We start from the raw sequence: 12,852 nt of genomic DNA, 5'->3' as shown, positions 1-12,852 counted from the left end.
GAATCTGTAGTTTATTGACTAGGCTGGAAGTCATGAAGTTTCCGGCTGCTCCAGAGTCTAATAGAGCAGAGACGATGACAGGGTTGGGCTTGAGATCCAACGCTAAGGAAATTTTGAAATCTTTAGTATTTGGGGATGGGCTCATAACTCCTAACATGATGTCCCCAAGGTCAGTTAGGAATGGGCATTTCCCGATTTGTTGGAGCAGGAGGCCACCAGGTAAATCGAATCTCCGCAGTACAGACAGAGGTTTTTTAGCATCCTTCTCTGACGTTCCTCTTTGGAGAGATGGGTTTGGTTCACCTGCATAGGCTCCTCATCTATAGGAGGATAGGGTGGATGGGTAGGCAAGTGAGGTGTAAATGACCTTTGCCGGTCAGTACTGTGCTTTTCAGCCTGACGATCTCTGAAGTGTAGGTCAGTTTTGTTGCAGAGTGAGATCATATCATTATAAATTAGTGGGAAGCTCACGGGTGATCAGATCATCTTTTAATCGATCAGAAAGGCCATGCCAAAAGGCTGAGGTGAGGGCCTCCTCATTCCACTTAAGCTCTGATGCCAAGATTTGACACTGCATGCCATATTGGCTGACAGGACTGGTTCCTTGTCTCAGGGTCACGATACTGGACGATGCTTACACTGTGCGTCCAGGTTCATCGAAAATCCTCCTGAATGAAGATACAAAGTCTGTATAGTTATCCAGCAGCAAGTCTGAAAGCTCCCAAAGTGTGGAGGCCCAATCCAAAGCCAAGCCGGTCAACAAAGACACAATGTACGCCACTTTAGTTCTAGCGGTGGGAAAGTTATCAGGCTGTAATATAAAGTGTATATCACACTGATTTAAGAAACCACGACAGAGCTTAGGATTGCGGTCAAATTTGATTGGCATAGGAAAATGTAGACGAGGGGATACCCTGGTCCCTGTATTACCAGGCACAGGAGGAGGTGTAGTTGCTGATACCCCAGGGGTGATTAACGAGGTTTGCAGATTATCTTGTCGTTTAGACATCTCCTGTAGAAACTGAGCCATTTGATGTTGCATAGCTTCCAGGTTTTCTAAACAACCAGCAATACAGCAAGATAAATCCACTCCAGACTCCTGTTCCGTGGCCGGATCCATGGGGCCAGTGCAAACTGTGAGGTTCTGATTTTGTTGTGGACCCAGTGTGGTGATAGGAGCAGACACAGAAGCAGACTTAAATGAAAAAGTGGAGTTTTTAATAAGTGGCTTAGAAGACATGGGAATGGCAAACGAAAAAAGTCCAGGTATAGCACTAAAGTGCACTTGATAACAGTAGTGGGGGTAAATGGGAGAATGTCCAGATAGTGACAGACAGGAGCAGTCCAGTATACAAGTATGGTGAGCTCTAACAAATGCAAACAGAGGTAATGAAGTCCAGCTGGGAGTGAAGGGAGGCAAGGTGCAGGGAAACAGCAGGTTAGGCAGGTGAGAAGGTATGTGGAGGGTGCAGGGTAAGTCCAGCAAGTTGGAGCAGGCAAGGTTCAGGCTAGTAGTGCGTCCAAGAAGACAGGTAAGGCACAGGTACTCTCTCTCAGCCGCAGCTGAGAAACACATTGCACTGGCAAAGGAAGGAAGGCTCTGGACCTTCCTAAATACTCAGTGCCGCGCTGTGACTGGCTGGAATGAGCACATGACCTACCAGGATTGGACAGCTGGAATCACATGGCCGAAGGCAAGATGGCAGCGCCCATGCCAACTGAACGGAAACACCGCCAGACCTCACCAGGCCTAGTGACAATGTGCCCACACAGAACCACGCACAGCCAATGCCCCTCGCCAAACACCAGCACCGCTGCCAGAGACCCCCCGCCATAACGACCTCACAGGTAATACCCGGTGACCACCATGCCGAGAAACCCTGGTCGTGACTATGGGCCTTCCTAGAGGACGCGGAAGCTACAACTTATGGTTCTTGGCCTTGCTCCCATTTCATGTGACAGCCCTCCATATTTTCTGCAATCTTGAAGCAATGTCACAATCACCAATAGTATAGCCAAGGTGCGGTTAAAAAATTCACATATGTGGAGTCGTGCGCACACACAAAAATATTAGATAAAAAGACAAATGATGATTTGTATTTTTTGTCAGCTCCAGAAGAACTTGGGCCCAGAGCACCAATTGATCACGACTGTGGTTAAGCCTAACACCCACGAGCACACACAGAAGAAAAAAATATAAGACACTTTGATTGATTGATTTTTTTTTGCTTTTAGCACGACTTGAATTGGGCTGGAACTTGTGCGCTACTGCGGTTAAGCCTAACACGCATGCACACACAGAAAAATATAAAAGATACTTTGAATTTTTTTTTTGTTCACTTTTTTTTTTTTTGGAGTCCAGAACTTGGGCCCAGAGATGGACACAGCACAAGCCCAGGACACAGCAGACAGCCCTGATGTATCAGCAGACAGCACAGTGACAGTGACAGCACCGTGACCAGAATGGATCAGCAGACAGCACAGTGACAGCACCATGACAAGAGACCAGAATGGATCAATGGATCAGCAATCACCAGCCCAGGACACAGCAGATAGCACCAGCACCTCTCCCAGCCCTACACTACTCACCCTCCCTGTTCAGTCTCCACTGCCAGAGTGAATGGCGTCTGTCGCGTGGTCCCTTATATACTACATTCATTATGGAGATGAAAGCTCGCGAAACGCAAGATTTTGTCTCTATGGTTTTGCCTCGATTTGAGAGTAAGGCGGGAACATCCGAGCCTGCTTGGATCCGACTCGGTTATGCTAAATTCGGGTGAGTTCGGAACTCTGGAATCCAAACACGCTCTTCTCTAATAGGGACATGTGTCTGGGTTCCACAAGGTTTAGCTAATACTACTGGCATTTCTGTATATAGTTGTAGTTGCTGATTTTACAGGTAGAAGTAGTGTATGTGTAAAATAATGGTATCGCTACACCTTTGCTATTGTGTCATTTCCTGTGCAATCTAAAGGGACTCATAAAGGACCCGGGGTACTGTGCGAGAGAGAGCTATAACCCTTCTGCCTTTCTCATGGCGGGGAACGGTCGAGAGGGCGAAAATAACGCACACATAACCCCGGGATCCTCACAAGGACTCATACTCAGCTGAGTAAGGACAGTAACAGCAGTGACCACACTCAGCAGCACAGTACAGTGATAGTTACTATACAGGAAGACACTGATACAATGAGAGGAGTGAGGAGGACTCATACTCAGCTGAGTAAGGACAGTAACAGCAGTGACCACACTCAGCAGCACAGTACAGTGATAGTTACTATACAGGAAGACACTGATACAATGAGAGGAGTGAGGAGGACTCATACTCAGCTGAGTAAGGACAGTAACAGCAGTGACCACACTCAGCAGCACAGTACAGTGATAGTTACTATACAGGAAGACACTGATACAATGAGAGGAGTGAGGAGGACTCATACTCAGCTGAGTAAGGACAGTAACAGCAGTGACCACACTCAGCAGCACAGTACAGTGATAGTTACTATACAGGAAGACACTGATACAATGAGAGGAGTGAGGAGGACTCATACTCAGCTGAGTAAGGACAGTAACAGCAGTGACCACACTCAGCAGCACAGTACAGTGATAGTTACTATACAGGAAGACACTGATACAATGAGAGGAGTGAGGAGGACTCATACTCAGCTGAGTAAGGACAGTAACAGCAGTGACCACACTCAGCAGCACAGTACAGTGATAGTTACTATACAGGAAGATACTGATACAATGAGAGGAGTGAGGAGGGCTCATACTCAGGTGAGTAAGGACAGTAGCAGCAGCACAGTGATACATTACTGCAGTGGTTCTCAAACTCAGTCCTCTGTACTCCAACCAGTGCATGACTTCCAGGTCTTCTTACAAAATTACAAGTTATAAACTCCACCTCTGGGTCTTTTAAAATGTGTCAGTGAGTAATGAATACACCTGTGTACCTGCCGGGAGACCTGGAAAATGTGACCTGTGTGGGGTTCTGAGGACGGAGTTGGAGAACCTGTGCATTAGTGTTACAGACTCCTGTCTCTGGCTGCAGCCTGGTCCCTGATAGAGGAGTCACTATACAGAGCAGCACTGAGAGCAGCCCCTCCCCGGCCTGTAGGCTGGATGCAGTCAGTACAAGGACACTCCCAGCTCTGACACTGCAGACCCGGCCTCCTCTTCCCAGCACTACGGGAAGCAACTACCAGGGCTGGGACATAGAACTAACTGAGTGCGCAGAGCAGGTAATGTCTATATACTATAGGTGTAACAGGGAGGGAAGCTGTATATATACTATAGGTGTAACAGGGAGGGAAACTGTATATATACTATAGGTGTAACAGGGAGGGAAGCTGTATATATACTATAGGTGTAACAGGGAGGGAAGCTGTATATATACTATAGGTGTAACAGGGAGGGAAGCTGTATATATGCTATAGGTGTAGCAGGGAGGGAAGCTGTATATATGCTATAGGTGTAACAGGGAGGGAAGCATTATATATACTATAGGTGTAACAGGGAGAGAAGCAGTATATATACTATAGGTGTAGCAGGGAGGGAAGCTGTATATATACTATAGGTGTAACAGGGAGGGAAACTGTATATATACTATAGGTGTAACAGGGAGGGAAGCAGTATATATACTATAGGTGTAACAGGGAGGGAAGCAGTATATATACTATAGGTGTAACAGGGAGGGAAGCTGTATATATACTATAGGTGTAACAGGGAGGGAAGCTGTATATATACTATAGGTGTAACAGGGAGGGAAGCTGTATATATACTATAGGTGTAACAGGGAGGGAAACTGTATATATACTATAGGTGTAACAGGGAGGGAAACTGTATATATACTATAGGTGTAACAGGGAGGGAAGCTGTATATATACTATAGGTGTAACAGGGAGGGAAGCTGTATATATACTATAGGTGTAACAGGGAGGGAAGCTGTATATATACTATAGGTGTAACAGGGAGGGAAGCTGTATATATACTATAGGTGTAACAGGGAGGGAAGCTGTATATATACTATAGGTGTAACAGGGAGGGAAGCAGTATATATACTATAGGTGTAACAGGGAGGGAAGCAGTATATATGCTATAGGTGTAACAGGGAGGGAAGCAGTATATATGCTATAGGTGTAACAGGTAGGGAAGCTGTATATATGCTATAGGTGTAACAGGGAGGGAAACCGTATATATACTATAGGTGTAACAGGGAGGGAAGCCGTATATATACTATAGGTGTAACAGGGAGGGAAACTGTATATATACTATAGGTGTAACAGGGAGGGAAACTGTATATATACTATAGGTGTAACAGGGAGGGAAGCTGTATATATACTATAGGTGTAGCAGGGAGGGAAGCTGTATATATACTATAGGTGTAGCAGGGAGGGAAGCTGTATATATGCTATAGGTGTAGCAGGGAGGGAAGCTGTATATATGCTATAGGTGTAGCAGGGAGGGAAGCTGTATATATACTATAGGTGTAACAGGGAGGGAAGCTGTATATATACTATAGGTGTAACAGGGAGGGAAGCTGTATATATACTATAGGTGTAGCAGGGAGGGAAGCTGTATATATGCTATAGGTGGAGCAGGGAGGGAAGCTGTATATATGCTATAGGTGTAACAGGGAGGGAAGCATTATATATACTATAGGTGTAACAGGGAGAGAAGCAGTATATATACTATAGGTGTAGCAGGGAGGGAAGCTGTATATATACTATAGGTGTAACAGGGAGGGAAACTGTATATATACTATAGGTGTAACAGGGAGGGAAGCTGTATATATACTATAGGTGTAACAGGGAGGGAAGCTGTATATATACTATAGGTGTAACAGGGAGGGAAGCTGTATATATACTATAGGTGTAACAGGGAGGGAAGCTGTATATATGCTATAGGTGTAGCAGGGAGGGAAGCTGTATATATGCTATAGGTGTAACAGGGAGGGAAGCATTATATATACTATAGGTGTAACAGGGAGAGAAGCAGTATATATACTATAGGTGTAGCAGGGAGGGAAGCTGTATATATACTATAGGTGTAACAGGGAGGGAAACTGTATATATACTATAGGTGTAACAGGGAGGGAAGCAGTATATATACTATAGGTGTAACAGGGAGGGAAGCAGTATATATACTATAGGTGTAACAGGGAGGGAAGCTGTATATATGCTATAGGTGTAACAGGGAGGGAAGCTGTATATATACTATAGGTGTAACAGGGAGGGAAGCTGTATATATACTATAGGTGTAACAGGGAGGGAAGCAGTATATATACTATAGGTGTAACAGGGAGGGAAGCTGTATATATATACTATAGGTGTAACAGGGAGGGAAGCTGTATATATATACTATAGGTGTAACAGGGAGGGAAGCTGTATATATACTATAGGTGTAACAGGGAGGGAAGCTGTATATATACTATAGGTGTAACAGGGAGGGAAGCTGTATATATACTATAGGTGTAACAGGGAGGGAAGCAGTATATATACTATAGGTGTAACAGGGAGGGAAGCTGTATATATACTATAGGTGTAACAGGGAGGGAAGCAGTATATATACTATAGGTGTAACAGGGAGGGAAGCAGTATATATACTATAGGTGTAACAGGGAGGGAAGCAGTATATATACTATAGGTGTAACAGGGAGGGAAGCTGTATATATACTATAGGTGTAACAGGGAGAGAAGCAGTATATATACTATAGGTGTAACAGGGAGGGAAGCAGTATATATACTATAGGTGTAACAGGGAGAGAAGCAGTATATATACTATAGGTGTAACAGGGAGGGAAGCAGTATATATACTATAGGTGTAACAGGGAGGGAAGCAGTATATATACTATAGGTGTAACAGGGAGGGAAGCAGTATATATACTATAGGTGTAACAGGGAGGGAAGCTGTATATATACTATAGGTGTAACTGGGAGGGAAGCTATATATATACTATAGGTGTAACAGGGAGGGAAGCTGTATATATACTATAGGTGTAACAGGGAGGGAAGCAGTATATATGCTATAGGTGTAACAGGGAGAGAAGCTGTATATATGCTATAGGTGTAACAGGGAGGGAAGCTGTATATATACTATAGGTGTAACAGGGAGGCAAACCGTATATATACTATAGGTGTAACAGGGAGGAAAGCTGTATATATACTATAGGTGTAACAGGGAGGCAAACCGTATATATACTATAGGTGTAACAGGGAGGGAAGCTGTATATATACTATAGGTGTAACAGGGAGGGAAGCAGTATATATGCTATAGGTGTAACAGGGAGGGAAGCTGTATATATGCTATAGGTGTAACAGGGAGAGAAGCTGTATATATGCTATAGGTGTAACAGGGAGGGAAGCTGTATATATATACTATAGGTGTAACAGGGAGGGAAGCTGTATATATACTATAGGTGTAACAGGGAGGGAAGCTGTATATATACTATAGGTGTAACAGGGAGGGAAGCTGTATATATACTATAGGTGTAACAGGGAGGGAAGCTGTATATATACTATAGGTGTAACAGGGAGGGAAGCTGTATATATGCTATAGGTGTAACAGGGAGGGAAGCTGTATATATACTATAGGTATAACAAATGCAGTATATATACTATAGGGATAATTTGGTTGCAGTGAATGTATGTGTTTGAATATATATATAATATATAATTAGCCCAGCAGCAGCACTCCAAAGGGACTTTACATCACATGTATTAAGCCCAGGAGGAATAAACTTGTGGCTTAAGTTAATATATGTATTGTAAAGTACCTTTGGAGCGTTGATGCTGCTGTGCTAATTATCTGTGAGTCTGTCGTGACTTTTGGATATTTATATATATATATATATGTATATATTGCGACACAGTCAGATTAGGGGGTCCCTCTCCTGGGTAGGGGACTCCTTCCTTACACACACAGCAGCCGGGAAACAGTACGCTAGTCTGGATTCGAGTACAAGCTGGTCGGCACCAGTCTTTATTGTACAATGTCAGAAATAACATAAAGAAAACATAAATCCTAGCCCTGTCGGGGCACTAACTTCACAGGTGGTTCCCTCACTACCAGAACCTGGCAAGGCCTAATGCCCTCACCAGCAACAAAGGCACAGCACAACACTCACAGGATAGGTTTTTCCCAGTGTCTCTGAGCAAACTCCCTGCCTGCTCTCCCAGGTGAGACAATCAGCCCTAAACACACTAGGCTTATATTGGCCACTCTCAGGTGGAAACCCTAACAAGCCTGTTACCAGGCTGCGAGAACCAAAACCTGGAGTGGCCGTGGGTGGAGCCCTCCCTCTCCTCTCACCCACAACCCCCAGGTCCCAAACCGGCTTTTCAAAAAGCAGAGACTCAAGCCTGCTACACTGCAGACTTTCTCCTGGGGATTTAAAACACATAAGACAGGAATCTAAATGTCCCTGTCACAGACCACTTTACCAGTGATCCTATCACATATCCCCCCCTTTTGTTTCGACCTATGGGGCGGAACAACTGAAGCCCCCAAACAATGAATGTGTGACAACGCGTCTGCATTAAACAACAGGCCCCCTGGCCTGTGTTCCACTGAAAATTTACAAGTTTGTAATGCCAAGAACCATCTCGTAATTCTCGCACTACTGTCCTTATTTTCAGACATCCACTTCAAAGGGGCATGGTCAGTGATCAATTTGAACTTTGTTCCAACCAAGTAGTACCTGAGAGCCTCTAATGCCCACTTTATGGCCAACGCCTCCTTCTCCACTGTGGCATCGGGTAGGCATCGAATTTTGAAACACTGTTCAACTTTCGGAAGTCATTGCAGAAACACACACTCCCGTCGGGCTTTGGAATCAACACAATGGGACTTGACCATTCACTATGTGATACTTCAATAACCCCTAACTCTAGCATATTTTTAATTTCTTTCGACACCGATTCTCTTGGTGCTTCTGGTAACCTATAGGGCTTTAGATTAACTTTAACCCATGGGTCAGTGATGATGTCATGTTTAACGACCGAGGTTTTCCCAGGTACGTCAGAGAACAGCACCCTATTTCTGACCAGAAACTCCTTGACCTCTCGTTGTTGAATTGCCAACAGGGTTTTTGCCACTGTCACTTCGGGAACTAAGGGCCCTGGATTTACTGGAGGGGCTCGGACGGCCGACAGTACCGTTCTATCTTTCCGGGGCTTTAACAGATTTATATGGTATATCGGTTCCGGCTTTCTTTCCCCCGGCTGGTAAACTTTGTAATTGACCTGTCCCACTCTTTCTAAGATTTCAAAGGGCCCTTGCCATTTAGCCAAAAGTTTATTTTCCACAGTGGGAACCAACACTAACACTCTGTCCCCCGGAGCAAAGCTGCGTAACCGAGCATTGCGGTTGTATACCCTCTGCTGTGCCTGTTGAGCCTGTTCCAGGTGCTCTCTCACTATCGGCACCTCTATAATAGGCAGACGATCAACTGGCCCAACAACACTTCCCACCTCAGTGGGAGGCACATCAGTTGGCGGGCCACCGTCACGCTCCGCATTCTCTAGTTCGCCAATCATAGTAGAAAAAGGGAATAACTCTGACTCAGAAGAAACTCCCTCCTCCACTACATCGACAACCTTCTCAAATGGATCGGGGTTGTTCACTTCTGGAACAAAACGGCTTTCCCACAACTTCCAGAAGTGAGCAAAGTCTCTCCCCAATATTGCATCGCACATCAGTCCATGCACCAAACCCACAGAAACTATAGCCGAACCACATGGTGTCTTGATGTTCACCTCGGCAGTAACATAATATCGAGTATCCCCATGTATGCAGGTCACACCAACAGTTTTCCCCTTATGCCTCAAGGGGTTCACCAGCTCAGCTTTCATAAGTGTCACCAAGCTACCAGAGTCTAACAGTGCCTCTACTCGGTTGCCATCTACAGTGAGTACACACATGTGCTTATCAGTCTCAGCCTGCCGGTCAGCCGTACCGGCTGTCTGTGCAAAGAAAGACGCCCTGCGGTAGACATGAGCAGTATCACATTGCATAGGTTCAGTTGTAAGTGAACAATTAGCGGCAATATGGCCGAAGTCACCAACCGGAAACACTGAATCATATTAATGTCTAGTCGTTTACGGGGCAAGAACCTTCCTGGCCTGGCAGGCCTGTTTCCAGGTTCTACACCCTCAGTCTTAGGTACATTCCACCACCCAGCACCCTTCTCCCCTGGAACAGTCTTACCAGTGTCTGTGGGAGTTCGCCGGTGCGCCATCGGGGCTCGTTGGGGCATACTCATCAGCTCCTCAGCCGCCACATACCTCTCCACCAGCTCGACCAACTGGTCCACGGACTTAGGGTCTGCATGGCTCACCCACTTGCGCAGAGTCGCAGGTAACGATCGCAGGTACCGGTCCATCACGACCCTTTCCACGATCTGTGGTCCCGTCTGCGTCTCGGGCTGTAGCCATTTTGAGGACAGATGGACGAGGTCATGCATCTGTGAACGTGGAGGCTTGTCCATATGGAACTCCCAGCGGTGGACCCGTTGGGCACGAACAAAGGTGGTGACTCCCAAGCGAGTTAGGATCTCCTGTTTTAGTTTTTTATAGTCCTTGGCATCAGCCAGGCATAAGTCGAAATAGGCCTTTTGTGGCTCCCCAGACAAAAAAGGTGCCACCAGACTTGCCCACTGCTCCTGGGGCCAACTCTCCCTTTCGGCCGTTCCTTCAAATGCGGCGAGATAGGCCTCCACATCATCGCCCGAAGTCATCTTTTGGAGGAAGTGACTGGCTCGTACAGAGTGAGTGGTGGTGGGAGGACCAGTATTAACATCTCTTGTCCGGGCGACCAGGTGCTGTACCACCTCTTTTATGGCCTGGCTGTTTTCCGCTAAGGCCTGGCGGGTTTCCTCGATGGCAACCTCTTGTTGCCTCTGGGCTGTCTCCAAGGCCAACAGTTGCACCCTGGTGGATTCCTGCAGAGCCCTGGTAGATTCCTGCTGAGCTGCTGTAGCTTGGAGCAAGGCCTTAATAATGTCCTCCATTTTGTCCTGGGGTGTAGGTTGGAAGCTGAACCTTGCCTCTCTGAGCATGGGCTGACGCCTCCTCTATGGGACTCCAAAGACACAGCGTTATTTCCACACTCACAAATTGGGGTGTCTGTCCCTTTAATTTTATTTGGAAAGTTTTCCTCTCACTGCAACTTCAGTGTGTGTGGGTGACCGCATTCTCCACCATATTGCGACACAGTCAGATTAGGAGGTCCCTCTCCTGGGTAGGGGACTCCTTCCTTACACACACGGCAGCCAGGTAACAGTACGCCAGTCTGGATTCGAGTACAAGCTGGTCGGCGCCAGTCTTTATTGTACAATGTCAGAAATAACATAAAGAAAACATAAACATAAATCCTAGCCCTGTCGGGGCACTAACTTCACAGGTGGTTCCCTCACTACCAGAACCTGGCAAGGCCTAATGCCCTCACCAGCAACAAAAGCACAGCACAACACTCACAGGATAGGTTTTCCCAGTTTCTCTGAGCAAACTCCCAAATGTACCTGCCACAGACCACTTTACCAGTGATCCTATCACAATATATATATATATATATATATATATATATATATATATATATAAAATCAGCACCAGAAGAACGAGGAAATACAAGGTGGCACTCCCAGATTGAAAGAAAAGTTTTTCTTACCATATGTACAGTCCTGATGACAGGGTCCTATGACCTTGAAACGTCGATTTATATCTTTACTATTGTTTTTTCGTATTTAAATAATTTTCTATTATACAACCTGGAAGAGCCGCCTCGTATTTCCTCATCCTTGTGGTGCTGCCGTGCATTACTAGAGGGAAAGTCAGTACTATTTGTTTTAAGGAGGGCACCCCTCACTATCCTTTTCTGTCCATGGTGCCGAACAATTTGGACTATATATACTGTATATATATATATACACATACATATGTCCAAGATAGTAAATAAGGTGCACTCACCAGGGACCTTCCATAAGTATAAAAGACTTATTTTATTCCTTACCGCATGATCGCAAGTTGTCACTGGTCGACGTTTCGGCTAACAGATGTAGCCTGAGGACATGTGTTGATGCTACCCAGGAGGGAGCATTGGGGAAGCACCCCAGGCGGATGTTTAAATTTTCTTTGTGTGTGCCAACCTATACTCTGGACTACATATATATATATATATATTTCTACTTCAGGGTCCATAGGGTATCCACAGGATACCTTGGGGTATAGGTGTGACGTCAGTCGCAGGGCACCAAAGAGTTAAGCTTTCAGCCTCCCAGGATGCACTAGGTCCCCCTCCTATACCCCGCCCCCGGGCCAAGGCACCTCAGTTTAGTTTGGTGCCCGGCCGGAGTCGGGTGCACCTGTTGGAGTGGGGGCTAGAAGAGCCCCTGAAGCTTATTCTTCATGCAGCTGTGGCTGCACATCTGGATGTACAGCATGGACAGTCAGTCCTGACGTCCATGCTGTCTTCCCTACACCCCGCCGGTACCAGAACGCCGGTACTGATCCGGGGATGCTGGTGGGCGTCTGGGGTCACAGCTAGCGGTGACCCCAGATGCTCCGGACCATGGCCGGATTCAAGGGGGACAGAGGTAAGCAGCGGGGTCCCGCGGTGGGTCCCCGCTGATCACATGGTCCTAAGTCCCCAGGCAGGGGGCTCCCTGGGGACTGGCTGCAGCGTGGAGCCAGGCGACCAACCTGCGCTTCCACTACCCCCTGGGACAGCGGACCGCAGCAGAGCGGTAGCGCTGCGGCGTCCCAGGGGTTAAATGCATGCCAGGGGAGCGCGCCTTCCCTGTCTCACAGCCGGCGCCTCCCCCGCTGCACACAGCCCTCTCTGCATGCTGCCGACTGGTCC

The 12,852-nt window shown here is 46.5% G+C and overlaps 1 protein-coding gene across 5 annotated transcripts in view; it reads left to right on the top strand.

The window, feature by feature from the left end:
- Positions 1–4,161: 4,161 nt before the first annotated feature.
- Positions 4,162–12,852, top strand: part of LOC148474560 (von Willebrand factor A domain-containing protein 5A-like) — a 259,425-nt gene continuing 250,734 nt past the window's right edge. For 4 of the 5 annotated variants that reach the window (XM_088458408.1, XM_088458407.1, XM_088458406.1 and 1 more), the window contains exon 1: positions 4,162–4,238. The gene's annotated coding sequence lies outside the window, so the exon portion shown is untranslated. The remainder of the gene's footprint in view (positions 4,239–12,852) is intronic. The other variant, XM_088458409.1, reaches the window with a different exon arrangement.

The sequence above is a fragment of the Taudactylus pleione genome, unplaced genomic scaffold (assembly GCF_031769625.1).
Source record: "Taudactylus pleione unplaced genomic scaffold, aTauple2 ptg000830l, whole genome shotgun sequence".
NCBI classification, from domain to species: Eukaryota; Metazoa; Chordata; class Amphibia; order Anura; family Myobatrachidae; genus Taudactylus; species Taudactylus pleione.
This window is presented reverse-complemented; position numbering and strand designations above follow the sequence as displayed.